This window comes from Arvicanthis niloticus, chromosome 7 (genome assembly GCF_011762505.2).
Source record: "Arvicanthis niloticus isolate mArvNil1 chromosome 7, mArvNil1.pat.X, whole genome shotgun sequence".
NCBI lineage: Eukaryota > Metazoa > Chordata > Mammalia > Rodentia > Muridae > Arvicanthis > Arvicanthis niloticus.
In genome coordinates, this window is record NC_047664.1 from 43,120,475 (window position 1) to 43,133,587 (window position 13,113).

At 46.4% G+C, this 13,113-nt stretch overlaps 1 protein-coding gene and 1 pseudogene across 6 annotated transcripts in view; one reads left to right on the forward strand and one right to left on the reverse strand.

The window, feature by feature from the left end:
• Slc2a9 (solute carrier family 2 member 9) overlaps nucleotides 1-6,691 on the reverse strand; it is a 122,054-nt gene extending 115,363 nt beyond the window's left edge. For 2 of the 6 annotated variants that reach the window (XM_076938420.1, XM_076938415.1), the window contains exon 1: nucleotides 6,375-6,529. The gene's annotated coding sequence lies outside the window, so the exon portion shown is untranslated. The other 4 variants (XM_076938416.1, XM_076938418.1, XM_076938419.1 and 1 more) reach the window with 4 other exon arrangements.
• A 4,415-nt stretch (nucleotides 6,692-11,106) lies between these two features.
• On the forward strand, nucleotides 11,107-12,048 carry LOC117712507 (small ribosomal subunit protein eS19-like; annotated as a pseudogene).
• Nucleotides 12,049-13,113: the final 1,065 nt, after the last annotated feature.

A 13,113-nucleotide genomic window follows, 5' to 3' on the forward strand; every position in this document is an offset into this window, starting at 1 on the left:
TATTCCTGGTGTTCTACGCTCCCTTCAGCTTGGTTTCTGCCTTTAGCATGATATTAATGTGAATTCTAAAACAAGGATCCAGAAATGAATGTGGAATATAGGAGACTCTGAAACCGAGAAGGAGAGAACAAGAAAGAGGAGGGTATGAAGATTTGGAGAGGGCAGTTAAGAGGAGGGAGGAGAGAAACAGGAGAGGGGGACATAGGAAAGGCTACAGCCATACCCACCCACAACGCTGTTTCCATAGAAAGCTTGCCAGACATCACACTAAGTACTTTGTCTGCAGATTCTCACTTAGTCTTGACCAACCCCTGCAAAGCTAGTTCTCAAATCCCTCCTTTGCCAAATCCTTGCCCCAGTTGCTCTGGAAATTCACATCAATGGCACAATCCTCCCAAAGCTGCCCAAAGTCAGCGTCGGCCGTCAGTAACTCACCTGTGCCCTGAGCCTCCTTGCCCAGTCTAAAAAGCAAATACACTGTGCCTCGTAAATAGATCAGCTTCCAATACAATCAGACATAAACCTGGGAGCTTATGAAATAAAACAGCATTAATGATTAAGCTGCATCCAGCTGTCATTATAAACATCTCAGATGCCCATCGTGATAAGCTATCAATGATTAACGGAAGATGGGAGGCAGCGAGCTGAACTGACTGAAGGCACATCCAGGAGTGTGGTGGCATGTGCAGATGAAGCCATACCCAGAAAAACCAGTGACCTTGGCAGCCCCTCCCTGTGTGTCTTATCCAATCCCTTTAACAGGCAGATGTCACCATGGGAGATTTAAACCCCCTGGCCATGGATGAGCCATAGCATGCTCACAAGTGACATGTAGGTGTCAATCCTGGAGCCCACATGGGCAGATACATTACTCATATATACATTTAACGATCTGCAGTTAGAGAGCGCCTACTGTGTGCTAGGGTTACATGATGCAAAGCTTAATTGAATGTTATGTTGTGGTTCCATCTGCAACCTACACTTGTGGTTAAGAGACTGCATAGCCAAGTTTCCAGGCTCACAGGTTAAAGCAAGATCATCTACTCTCCCTGTCTTCTCCACTGATGCTCGTTCATGATGCACTGTGGGAAGGGGAAGCCCATCAGCAGGCAGGCAGATGGGTGACTGGCCAGGGCTCAGACATCAGGGACTGTGATGGCTAGTCTTGCGTTAACTTGACACAAACTATGGTCATCTGAGAGGAAGAAACATCGACTGAGAAGATGTCTCCTTAAGATCTAGCTGAGGGAAAGCATAGAGTGTTGGGGGCCAATTTTTAGCAGAAAGCGGCTATCAGCTTTGCAGCCGTCTTGAGCCGTATACCCTGACATGAGACTTGGATTACAATAGCCTACAACAGCTGAGCACACTCCGATAATCTTGGTTTAGATACCTTGGGCGTGTGAGATTAAAGGTGTGTAATTTAAGAGTATGACTTAGAAGTATAGAGATCAGAGTTAGAGACAAGACCTAAGGGCATGATTAAAGGTGTAACTTAGAGGCATGGCTTAGAAGTGAGACATAAAAGGCTAGAGGCAGACAGAGAAAGGAACAGATTACTTGACATTAGGTAGAAGACACTTGGCTCTAGAGAGAACAATTTGGAGAACAGAGAATCAGACACATCAGACAGAGGAGACACTTTTAGGAGACACTTCAGAGAGCACAACTTGGAGTACAACTTGGAGTAGGAATTAGGCATTAGGTAGAAGGCACTTGGAAGAGAACTTGGAAGAAGTAACTTGGAACTTGGAGGCACTAGGAACTAGGAACTAGGGACTAGGAACTTAGGACTTGGGACTTGGAGAGAAGAAGAGAGACTGAAGAATAAACGGGATTGAATCACACTCTGTTTGGCCTCCATTCTTCGAGTACGTCTTCACTCTCTCTCTCTTGCTGAACCCTGATCCGCAGACCGAACCAGCAGCTTGGGCCAGGATACAGTGGCCGCCAAATGCGGGGCAGCCCGGGCCTCAACATTTTGCTTGGGCCTCGACATTTTTGGCCTCCCGAATGTGGGGTTAGTGTGGTTCTCAACAATAGAACTTTTTTTTTTTTTTACTAGTTATTGGTATGGAAGGGCCCAGACCATTGTGGGCAGTGTCATCCCTGAGCTGTTGGTCCTTGGTTCTATAGGAAAGCAGGCTGAGAAAGCATGAGAAAAAACCACTAAGCAGCACTCTTCTATAGCCCCTGTCTCAGCTCCTGCCTCCAGATTCCTGCTCTGTTTGAGTTCCTGCCCTGACTTCCTTCAGTGATGGGCTAGGATATAGAAGTGTAAGCCAAATTAATCCTCTCATCTGTAACTTGCCTTTGGCTATGGTTTTCACCACAGTGATAGTAACCCCAATTAGGATAGTGACTCTCCCAGAGTGAGATGTCCCGAATCCAACAATCCCTCAGCAGGTGTGAGGCAACCAACCACTTTTCTTATTCCTGAGACTTCTAGAATCTTCCTTTTCCTAAATTCTATGCACCCATGTTTCCTTCTATCTCCTTCTCTATCAGACTTCTAATGGTGGACTCATCCCCACTCTCCCCTGCATGTTCTCTCCAGAGGTGATGTCAGTCACTGCTCTATTGCTGTGAAGAGACACCATGACCTCAGCAACTCTTATTTAAAAACAAAACAAACAAACAAACATTTAATTGAGACTTGCTTACAGTTTCAGAGGTTTAGTCCATTATCATCATGGCAGACATGATGCACATAGGCAGACATGGTACTGGAGAAGTAGTTGAGAGGCAGCAGGACCAAAGAAATACACTGGACCTAGCTTGGGCTTGAAAAACCTCAAACCCTACCTTCAGTGACACACTTCCTCCTATAAGGCCATATCTCCTAATATCTTCAAATAGTGCTGTCCTCTAGCCACCAAGCATTCAAACCTGTGAAGCTATGGGAGATATTCTCATTCAAAGCACCATAGGTGACTTCATCCAGACCCGTGGTCTTAAACCCACACACACACTGATCTGACACACCCTGTCTCCCAAGATCCAGCCTGAGGTGGTCCTGCTCAGCCAGTGTCCTCCTATAGCTAAGAAGATTCTCAAACACTGAAGACTGCAGTGAAGTTCAGTGGTCCAATCAACTCTGCCTCAAGCCTTTGTCTCCTTGAGTTTCCCTGGCCTCAGGTCAAACAAGTAAAACTCCACGGACCTTGCACAGCCGACAAAGCGCATCATTACACAGGCAATGGCCACAACCTTCTGAGACTTCTTCATCTACCTAGCATCATCAGATTGATGGCTACAGCAATTCAGACTCCTGCGAACCATACTACCTTGAGCCCTCATTGGTTTTCTAGGAATCCAAGTATCGTCAGCCTAACTCAAACAGTCCTCCCAATTTATCGGCATGGCCACAGCAATCAGGGAGACGCGTTGGTGCCCCAAACTGAGTCCATTATCAGTCTAGATATTCTAGAGCTGCCAGTAACCCACTGGGAGTGTCTAGAAAGCCATCATGATCACACCTGTTCCCCAGCCCTTCACTATCTTCCTGGGACCTCCTACCCAGCTGTCTTCCCTGATGCTTGGTTCGCATATGCATCTGGGTCTGCAGTGTCCGGTGAATAAAAAGCACTATCTCTTGCCAGTGGCCCATGTTCTCTGCCCTTGGCCTTTCTGCTATTCCCAATCACCCACACTTAGGATGAAGTTCAAACTCCTCCATCTCAGAGCTGTTTAAATGCTGCCTACCTGACCCTACTCCAAAGGCCTGCTTTTCCTGTCTCTCCTCCTTTCCTCCTTCTCTGTTTTACCCTCAATACCTTTAATTTTCTTCTCTGTGTCCATGCCTGAGACTACCTTATTTGCCTGGGGGGCTGGGGGGCTAGCCACTGTGTTCTGCAGATTTTAACTCCCTAAGCAGAGACCTCCTCTCCCATACCTTCTTCCATACCATTGCCTCTCCGGTGCCCAGAGCAGTGATTAGCTGTTCCTGACCGGAGGACCATTCAGCCTGGATGCAGCTACCAAGGAGTGCTGCTCAACAATGGTCCTGAGACTGACACTGGGAGGCAGGACCCTGTGTTGAGCCATAGGCTGGGTGAGGATGGGCAGACTTTGCTGTAACAGAGGTACAGTCCTATGGTGACACTGAAGCCCAGGACATCGTGTTGGGCCAGGGACCTCCTGCCCAGCTGTCTTTCCTGCTGCTTGATTTCCACAGTTTCTGAATCTGGCCAGAGTGTGGTTCTGCAGCCCCCAATAAATCATAAGCCTCCTACTGCCCATCCTACTGAGACCCAGAGGAGCTTCTGCAGCTCCTTGCAGAGAGGGACCTGGCTGCCTCCATGACTGCCGTAGCTGCTGTGCTCTCTGCTTCCTTGTCCTGCTCACAGGTATCCCTCAGGACATGTTACTTCCCCATGGGCCAGTGTTGATAGAGAGCTGAGAATTTGGGTGGGGCCTGTATGCATGGGTGTGTGAAAGCCAGGGGTTGACACTTAGGTATCCCTCCTCAGGTATCCATCCATCTTGTTTCACGAAGCAGGGGCTGTCACTGACCTGATCTGCTTGTCTCTCCCTCCCATTGCCATGACTACAAGAACATGCCACCAGGTCGGCTTTTATTTCAGTGGGTGCTGGAGATCAAATGTGGGTCTTCCTGCTTGCAAGGGGAGGACACTCCCAGCTGAGAATCGCCCAGCCCCACTAATCCTTATGGTTGAAGAAATTCAATAAATGTAAACTATTTCTCTAGACTTCTTTAAGGTTAGAATCATTTAAAAGGTGGATTTAAACATTTCAAGATCCAGAACATGTTCCTTGACCCTTGGGTTTGACGTGAATGGGGACAGCAAAGCTCTGAACATAGGTCAACTGAAGTTCAAACCGAAACTGTTACTAGCCAGCTGTGCAACCTTAGGGCACACACTTAGCCCTTCTGAGTTTGTCACCCTTGCCTGAATCCCAAGGGTGACAACATGTTCCTGTTTGGGGATTAATAATAATATGTGGACATAACACCTAACACTCAGCAGAGACTGGTTGACTGTAGCTATTTTTAAGGTCTGTAAGTTAGTCATTCATAAAATTCAGAGGACTCAAGATAAATATTTATACTCAGACGTTCATTGAGAGTTTTCTCAGGTTCTTGTTCTGCTTGGCTGGAGCCATCTGGCAAGAACGTTAATAGTCTTTGGGGCCTGAGAAGGTCTGCACCATTATGTAGGAGACTGAGTACACATTCAAATGGTGAGGCAAAATCCCAAGACCTGCACACTGGCCAGCATGGGCCTTACAGAGGCTTAAAGAGGTCAGTGTGGGCACTTTTCCTTAACACAGTCCTAAGAGTAACAGCCTCGGCAGGCACTTGTGGTGTCTCTGCCTGGCTCAGGGATCGTGGGTGCCTGCTTCAAAGGGCTCTAGTGGAACAGAGACATCCAGAAGCTCAGAAGATGGGGGTGTTAGAGAGGGTGGCTCTTATGAAGAGACTCATAAACTGATGTGTGTGGTGGCAGGAACGAAGAAATGATGCCCTGAGCCTCGAGGATGCTAAAATGCACTGAAATGTACTGTGCAGAGTGGGGCATCCTAGTGTCCTCGTTTTCATATTCTCTCCAGCGGGACAGAGGACTGGAAAAGAGGCATGCTCGTGCGTGCATGTGTTTATTGATCACACACATGTCCATTCAGCAGTCTGTATTAAACCCGTATCGTATGTCTAGGCAAGGAAAACCCTGCCCCGACCCCACCATTATATATGATAGATTACAATCAGATATCAACAACCACACGATTACAGCATCATTTAGATACAGTCTCTTGGGTTTGATGCTTAGGCACCATTGTAGTTTTGTTTGTTTAATTTGGTTTTGACTTTTTTGCTTGTTTGTTTGTTTGTTTTTTGAGACAGACTCTCACTGTCTATCTCCAGCTGGCCTGGAACTCAGTATGCAAATTAGCTTGGCTTTGAATTTATAAAGATCCAACTACCCCTACCCCTGACAGCTAGGATTAAAGGCCTGACTCAGAGCACGTAGCCTGGTGGCCCCCAGCCAGGTGGTCACAGGTACTCAGTCATTCTTCTCCAATACGAATGACACATCTCAGTAGCCTTAGCCTTCAGCTAATGCCCTTTGCCCACCCTGAATATTCTCACCCCTCCCCCAAAACTATATAACCCTTGGTTTACCCCAAATAAAGCATATGGATTCAAACTCATCCCAAATAAAGAAATATACCGTAAGTGAAGATGGTCTCAGAAAGCCAAAAAGAGCCATAACACTAAGATTCTTGGAGAAGGCCTTCTCTCTTCCCACCACCCCCCCGACTCCACCCACCTCCACCCACCCCATCCCACACATGCACATAATAATAATAACAATAATAATAGTAATAACAACAACAATAAGTTTAAATACCTCAAAAATAGATCGTGGGAAAGGTCTTATGACCAGGTCTTTTCTGTGCTTAAGGGCACAGCTCTTTCTTGTTGGCAACCCAACTGCAGCCACAACCTGCCTTAACTCCCAAGGTCCCTAGCTATACTCATTTCTCATTAGCTCACTCAGCAAGGTTTACATCGCATACCTGCTCATAGGTGAGAGCATCAAAGCTCACAGAGACGTGGCGGTGCTAGTCCAAAGTCACACACCAAGAGAGGACTTTATACCCTGGGTACTCTCTGTCATTCTGACTCCCTACAGGGTACACCTGGTACAAGTGTCAGGTGCTGATATGCTAAGCTGTGTGCCTGTCAACAGGCTCTCCCCTCTCTGCCTGTCACGGAGGTCCCTGATCTTTGCACCCTTGGAACAATGACCAGCCAGAAATCACATTCATATTTTGCATCCTTCCCCAGTGGCCTTGGCCCTGAGCCAAGCCTTTTGACAACCTCAGCTCAGGGACACTCCCACCTTTTCAGGGCTCATGAGGTACTTAGCATTTAACCTGGGCCAGCCCACAGGTGTCCCAGCTTCTCAGGCCTGAGCAGTTACTGAACCTCTCTGAAGGCTAGCCTCTGCATCTGTATCATAGGCAGAAGCCCCCACTTCTTGATCTGGCTTCTATACAGTTCCACAGCTACTACACAGAGCTCATCACAGTTGGCTCTCCGTATCCAAAGGGTCTACCACTGGACTCAACCAACCAAATATCAAAAATAGTTGGGGAAAAATGTATCTGCAGGAGTCATGAGTGGGACAGCACTCCCATGGCATGTACCCCCAGTGCTTCAGCCCTTAGAGGTCATCCAACGACGCTGGACAAGGAGCAGAGGTGAGATCCAATGCCAAGATGTTTATCTACAGAGTGTGGGCATCTAGTTTGGTACCTGCAAGACGTCTTGGAAACCAAGCGGTGACAGTGTTGGCGCTGGATATTGTTACTAAACCACAGTCACAGTTATTGGCATAGACAGCTAGCAAAGTTAGGAAGGGAAGGAGGGAGCACAAGTATTTGAGGCGGCCTGTTCTGGGGTGGTTACAGGGCCAGCAGTGCGTGCTTGTCTCTGGCATATGTCCTGTCCTCAGCCCTGGCTACAGACATCAAAAGATCTGTGCTTCCCACACCTCAGCCCCTCTCTTGCTAGCTCAGCACGTGGGTCCCTTACAAAAGCTTCCTTCATCTGTGTGCCTCCCCCGGCCAGTTCAACCCCACAATCTGAATTTTCCCACAAAGTCTCTGGGAGGTCCTGACTGGTTCATTCCAGTCCTGTGCCAGGCTCTCAGGAAGCAGGGACTGAGTGAACAAATAGCTTCAATGTTCAATGTTCTAGGACAGATAGGATCGGGATCTCACTGTGACCGACCTACTCTTCAGAATTAATCATCGGGCTACCCCAGGCAAAGTCTGGGAACACAAATTTCCCTCAGCTGCATAATAGCAGCAGCCTGCTCTCCAGAGCATTCACTGCTCCCTTCCCTGGGGAGACCGATCTCTGTCACCCACCTGCCACAAATGCTGTCTATTTGATTTCAGTGACTCGGGTTCGCAGGGAGCACATGCAAAGACATGATTCAGATATGTTAAATGACTTGCCCATGGTCACACAACCCAGTATCAATAATTATTAAGTGTGAACCGGGAGGTGGTGGTGCATGTCTTTAATCCCAGCACTCGGGAGGCAGAAGCTGGTAGATCTATGTGTGTTTGAGGCCAGCCTGGTCTACAAAGCAATTTCCAGGATAGCCAGGATTGTTACACAGAGAAAGCTGAAGTGGAAGTTTCTGGGTGCAGACTTACATGGTGTTTTGCTGAGGCAAGACCCATGGGAGGACCTGTGACGTGTGGAGGGAGTATAAATAGGACTCCGTGGACAGTTCCAAGGAACTTGCACAGCTAGCTGTGCAACACTTTGTTGATCTTGCTGGTCTCTCAAGTCTTCATTGATCTTTACTTGCTGAGAGAGGCATGGCAGAGAACTTAATCCAGCAGTTTCTGCTGGACTGTGCCAGCATTGCTGATTCGTGTTTGGTATCCTGGCACTACTGAACTAGACTGCTGGTATCCCAACAACAGAGATTAAAGTCACCCCCAAAGAACTACTTCTAAACAGGTCTGCCAGGGAGCCAACCCCCTCGCCCCCCGGCTTGGGGGTGAGAGGGGGAGAGAGAAACGCAGCTGGTTCTTCTTTCTTCTCCTCCTCCCACCGTCCATGCGGTTCTTCTTGAGGCAGCCCCTATGCTACTGTAGCTGACCTGCAGTCAACATCCTGGCCCTAAGACCAGCAAGGTGTTAAGTAAATAGCCTTGTACTATCCTAAAAACTTCTGAGGGTAAGAGACTGCAGGCTTAGGTGATTAACACCTGTAGCCTAACAGCAGAGGATTAGGCAACATGGCCTTTGTTCTATCTCAGCAGGAACCGCTGGGCTCTAACTTGCAGGAAGAAAAGACACTTTAGAAAAGTTACTATAGAGTTTATTAAGTGTAAAAGGTATCCTATGAAAGCTATCTGAGGGAAAACGTGGAAAGGTCCTGAGTGGGGAAGAAGAAAAGATTCTAACAAAGTAAAAAACCTAAGGGAGAAAAATTCTAGGCAGGGGGAAAGGAAAGGGCGATGGGGTCCTAACTAACTGACTAGTCTAACTCACCATTCTAAGACACCATTCTAACTGCTCATTCTAACTGCTCTCTCATCTCTTTGTCCTCAGAACTTACACATCTTTCAGAGTACATGGTCACATGTTACAAGGTTCATCACAAGTTCACACCAAATTTCAAGTCATAAATTGAAATAGAAGTTTACAACACAGAATGTTTACATGAATACCCATTAGGAGTAATTATCTAACTAGACATTCATCACCTGTCTAGCTCCACAGGTTCGCAGAAAGTTTGAAACTATAACTTAAGAAATTAGTGAAGTTTTGTATAGATAAACCCAGGCAATATTTTCTCTTCTGTCCTGGTACCTATAATAAATTGTGGATTCCCTCTAGTAACCTAGGCTAATTGTTTTATGACCTCTTAGAATGTGCTCTAAGCAGGAGAAGGTCCAGTTACTATCTCTCTCAGGGCAATAAACACTCAGGAGACTGGCAGAGTTCTCTTTACAGTTTCGACTATGCCTGAGGGACTTAATAGCAGTCCCGTTATAAAAGAGCTTAATAATCACTGATATAATTTTAGGAATTCTTATAGGATCATCATTAAGACTTAAGAAGTCATCTATTTGTCTATATAGCATCACTACAAGGCAGTACATCTTCGTGGATCTGCAGAGATCTGCTACAAAGGGGAGTGCTATTGCTTAGTGATAGTAGCCTATGTCTAATAATAGTAATAATGGGAAAAGCATATTAATAGCAGGAATCTTTCCCAAAATCATGTCCACCACAGCCTTGCTAATGGGGCACACTCATCGCAGATTATATAATAATCCGAGGCAAGCATTTCAGGATGATCATCTGCTCATTATTAGCTTGTCCCATTATGGCTCCCAACACAGGTCCATATCCCCTTGTCCTATTTACCATCGTTTCTCTTCTGCCTTTGGATAGTGGGCTAGAAGTGGGTCAAAGTAGGTTTTTAAAAATCTAAGCCTACGGCTGGGCAGTGGTGGTGCATGCCTTTAATCCCAGCACTTGGGAGGCAGAAGCAGGCAGATTTCTGAGTTCGAGGCCAGCCTGGTCTACAGAGTGAGTTCCAGGACAGCCAGGACTACACAAAGAAACCCTGTCTCCAAAAACCAAAAACCAAAAACCAAGAAAAAAAATCTAAGCCTACGGAAACCTTGTCTCAAAAAAAAAAAAAAAAAAAAAAAAAAAAAAAAATCAAAACCAAACCAAACCAAACCAAACCAAATCAAACCAAACCAAAACATCCAACTCTGAATGTGCCAAGTCTCATAGACATTCACTCACAGACCCTTTTCATCCAAGAAATTTTCATGTGTCCCAGGGCATGTAAACGTATATAAAATAGGCATACCAAATCAAACATTCACTGATAAAACCCTAAAAATATCTATTTTAATTTTAGGCGTGCATTCAACTTTACTATTTTTTTGCACATGGAAGCAAAGTCATGCATTGATGAGATGGATGTGACTTTTTTTTTTTTTTTTTAAACACAAAAAATGTTAAGTCTTGGCTGAAAGTTTGATTCTTCAGGACACATCTTTGAGGTTTTCCTAGAGTGAGCGGTATTTTGATTTTTGTCGTCGTCAGAGCTGAGAGCATTACTTCACATAAATACATAGTACAAAATGGCAGAAGTTTTTGTGTAGGGGCCATTTAGAAATTGCTAGAAATTCTTTCCTAAGCTTGAAGAGATGGCACAGTGGTTAAGGGCACATGATGCTCTTGCAGAGGGCCTGAGTTCAGTTCCCAGCACCCACACCAGGCAGCTCACAACTGCCTGTACTTCCAGCTCTAGAGGGGGTCCTCTGGCTTACATGAGTATCTGCATTGACATGCAGCACACATACACATAACAAAAAAAAATCTAAAAAAAAACAAAAACAAAAAAACCCTAGCACAATACAATCTAAACATTCACTAATTTATTTGGTACTTAAATGTTTCCATAATTAAGCCATTATATTATCAGAGCAGAAAACCTGGTTTGTACAGTTATAAACACTGTAAGTCACAACACACAGTAGTCTCAAATCTGAGCCTGTGGGTTTGTCCAGAGCAAGGCATTCAAGTTGTATGTTCAGATCCAATGCTGCAGTAGTCGTGGCGCATAACATGGGTGAACTCACTCTCAGAAACAACTCTGATTCATTATGTGTTTGATTTTGAATTAATTTTTGGTCACTGTGGGTTCCAGTCCCTTTACTCTTGCCAATATTTTTGTGACATCCCCCCATATTCAGTCACATGACCCTATACAGAGCTGGGACCCACCAGCAAGTTCCAGTTGGCATTGTGACCATCTCAAGAGTCTTGCATTAAAAGAATCTGAAGAGGCAGAGTGTGAGCTCTGGAACCAGAAGTCTGGGTCAGTTGCATGACACAGGTCAAGAACCTTCTGGAGCTTTTCCCCTGGCTGGCAGTGCAGAGGCCGCACAATGCCTGGAGTTACTGCAAAAGACTTTAACCAGCAGGAGTTTGTCAGAACTCTGGCAGCCTTCCTCAAAAAGTCTGGGAAGCTGAAAGTCCCCGAATGGGTAGACACAGTCAAGCTGGCCAAACATACAGAGCTTGCCCCATGTGATGAGAGCTGGTTCTACACACAAGCTGCTTCCACAGCACTGCACCTGTAGTTCCAGGGTGGTGCAGGGGTTGGTTTCATGACCAAGATCTACGGAGGATGGCAGAGAAACTGTGTCAGGCCCAGCCACTTCAGCAGAGGCTCTAAGAGTGTGGCTCACCGGGTCCTCCAAGCCCTGGAGGGCCTGAAAATGGTGGAAAAGGACCAAGATGGGGGCTGCAAGCTAAACCTCAGGGCCAGAGAGATCTGGACAGGATCGCTAGACAGGTGGCAGCTGCCAACAAAAAAGCATTAGAACAAAGGATGCTGGGTTAATAAATTGCCTCATTCATAAAAACAAAAACAACCAAACAAACAAACAAACAAAAGAACCTGCTGGAATATTTTAACCAACAGGCTTCAAGCATGACATGACATGTCCAAAGGCTGCTGGCCTGGTCACAGGCGTCAAGTCATCGTACTTTATAAAGTTGCGAGTGGAACAGGATCTGAGTCCCACTGCAGACACTCACCTGGCAGACACTACTGTTTCATGGCAGCGGGATCACGTTCCCAGCCGCACATTCTTCTCTGCACTGGAGTGTCACAGCACTGACAGCCCCCTCTCCCTCCAGCATCATCAGCCCCAGGGTCCACCGCTCTCGGTTGTGACTGCTGGCGGTCCACTCTACTGTGCTAGGTATCACTCAGTGGGCTCACTATTCCCAACCCTGGCTTCTGGTGAAAAACCTCCCATGCTCTCATTAGAGCTGAAAACCTGACTCATTGTTCCTAACACGGAAACACAGGCTTTCTGCTTGGTTGCAACAGGGGCCAATAAGAAGAAAGATAGAAATGAGTAAGAGCTTATGCAAACAGACTGGGGCACACAGACAGACAGCCTGGGGCATGCCAAAGCCTGAGGACCAGAGCTCTTGCAGAGATCTGAATAGTTGATGTAAATATCCTACTGATGGGCTATGATCCTTTTTTTTTTCCGTTTTCATGTGTATGAGTATGGTACACATGCCTGTGTATGCATTTTTGCATGTATGGACACATGTATGGAGTGTACTAGTGCACATGAATGCATGTCCGTGTGGAGGCCGTGCTGGATCACTCAAGCTGCAGCTACAGGTGGAGGAAACCGCTAGACTTGGGTGCTGGGAACTGAACTCCAGGAGTGTGGATGAGCAGCAAGCACTCTTGTCCATGGAGCTGTCTCTCTGGCCCCTGTAACCAAGTTCTTTATCTGTCTATTTCCCACACTGGCCCTGTGCAAACACTGGATCTGACCTGGATCCCTGTACATGTATTGCCTTGTGTAGACTGCAGCTGTGTGGCCTGGATCGATCTCTTTCTTTCTTTCTTTCTTTCTTTCTTTCTTTCTTTCTTTCTTTCTTTCTTTCTCTCTCTCTCTCTCTCTCTCTCTCTCTCTCTCTCTCTCTTTCTTTCTTTCTTTCTTTCTTTCTGCACCTCCCCCACTGCCCTTCTCTCCCTCCACAAAGCACTTGTCAAAC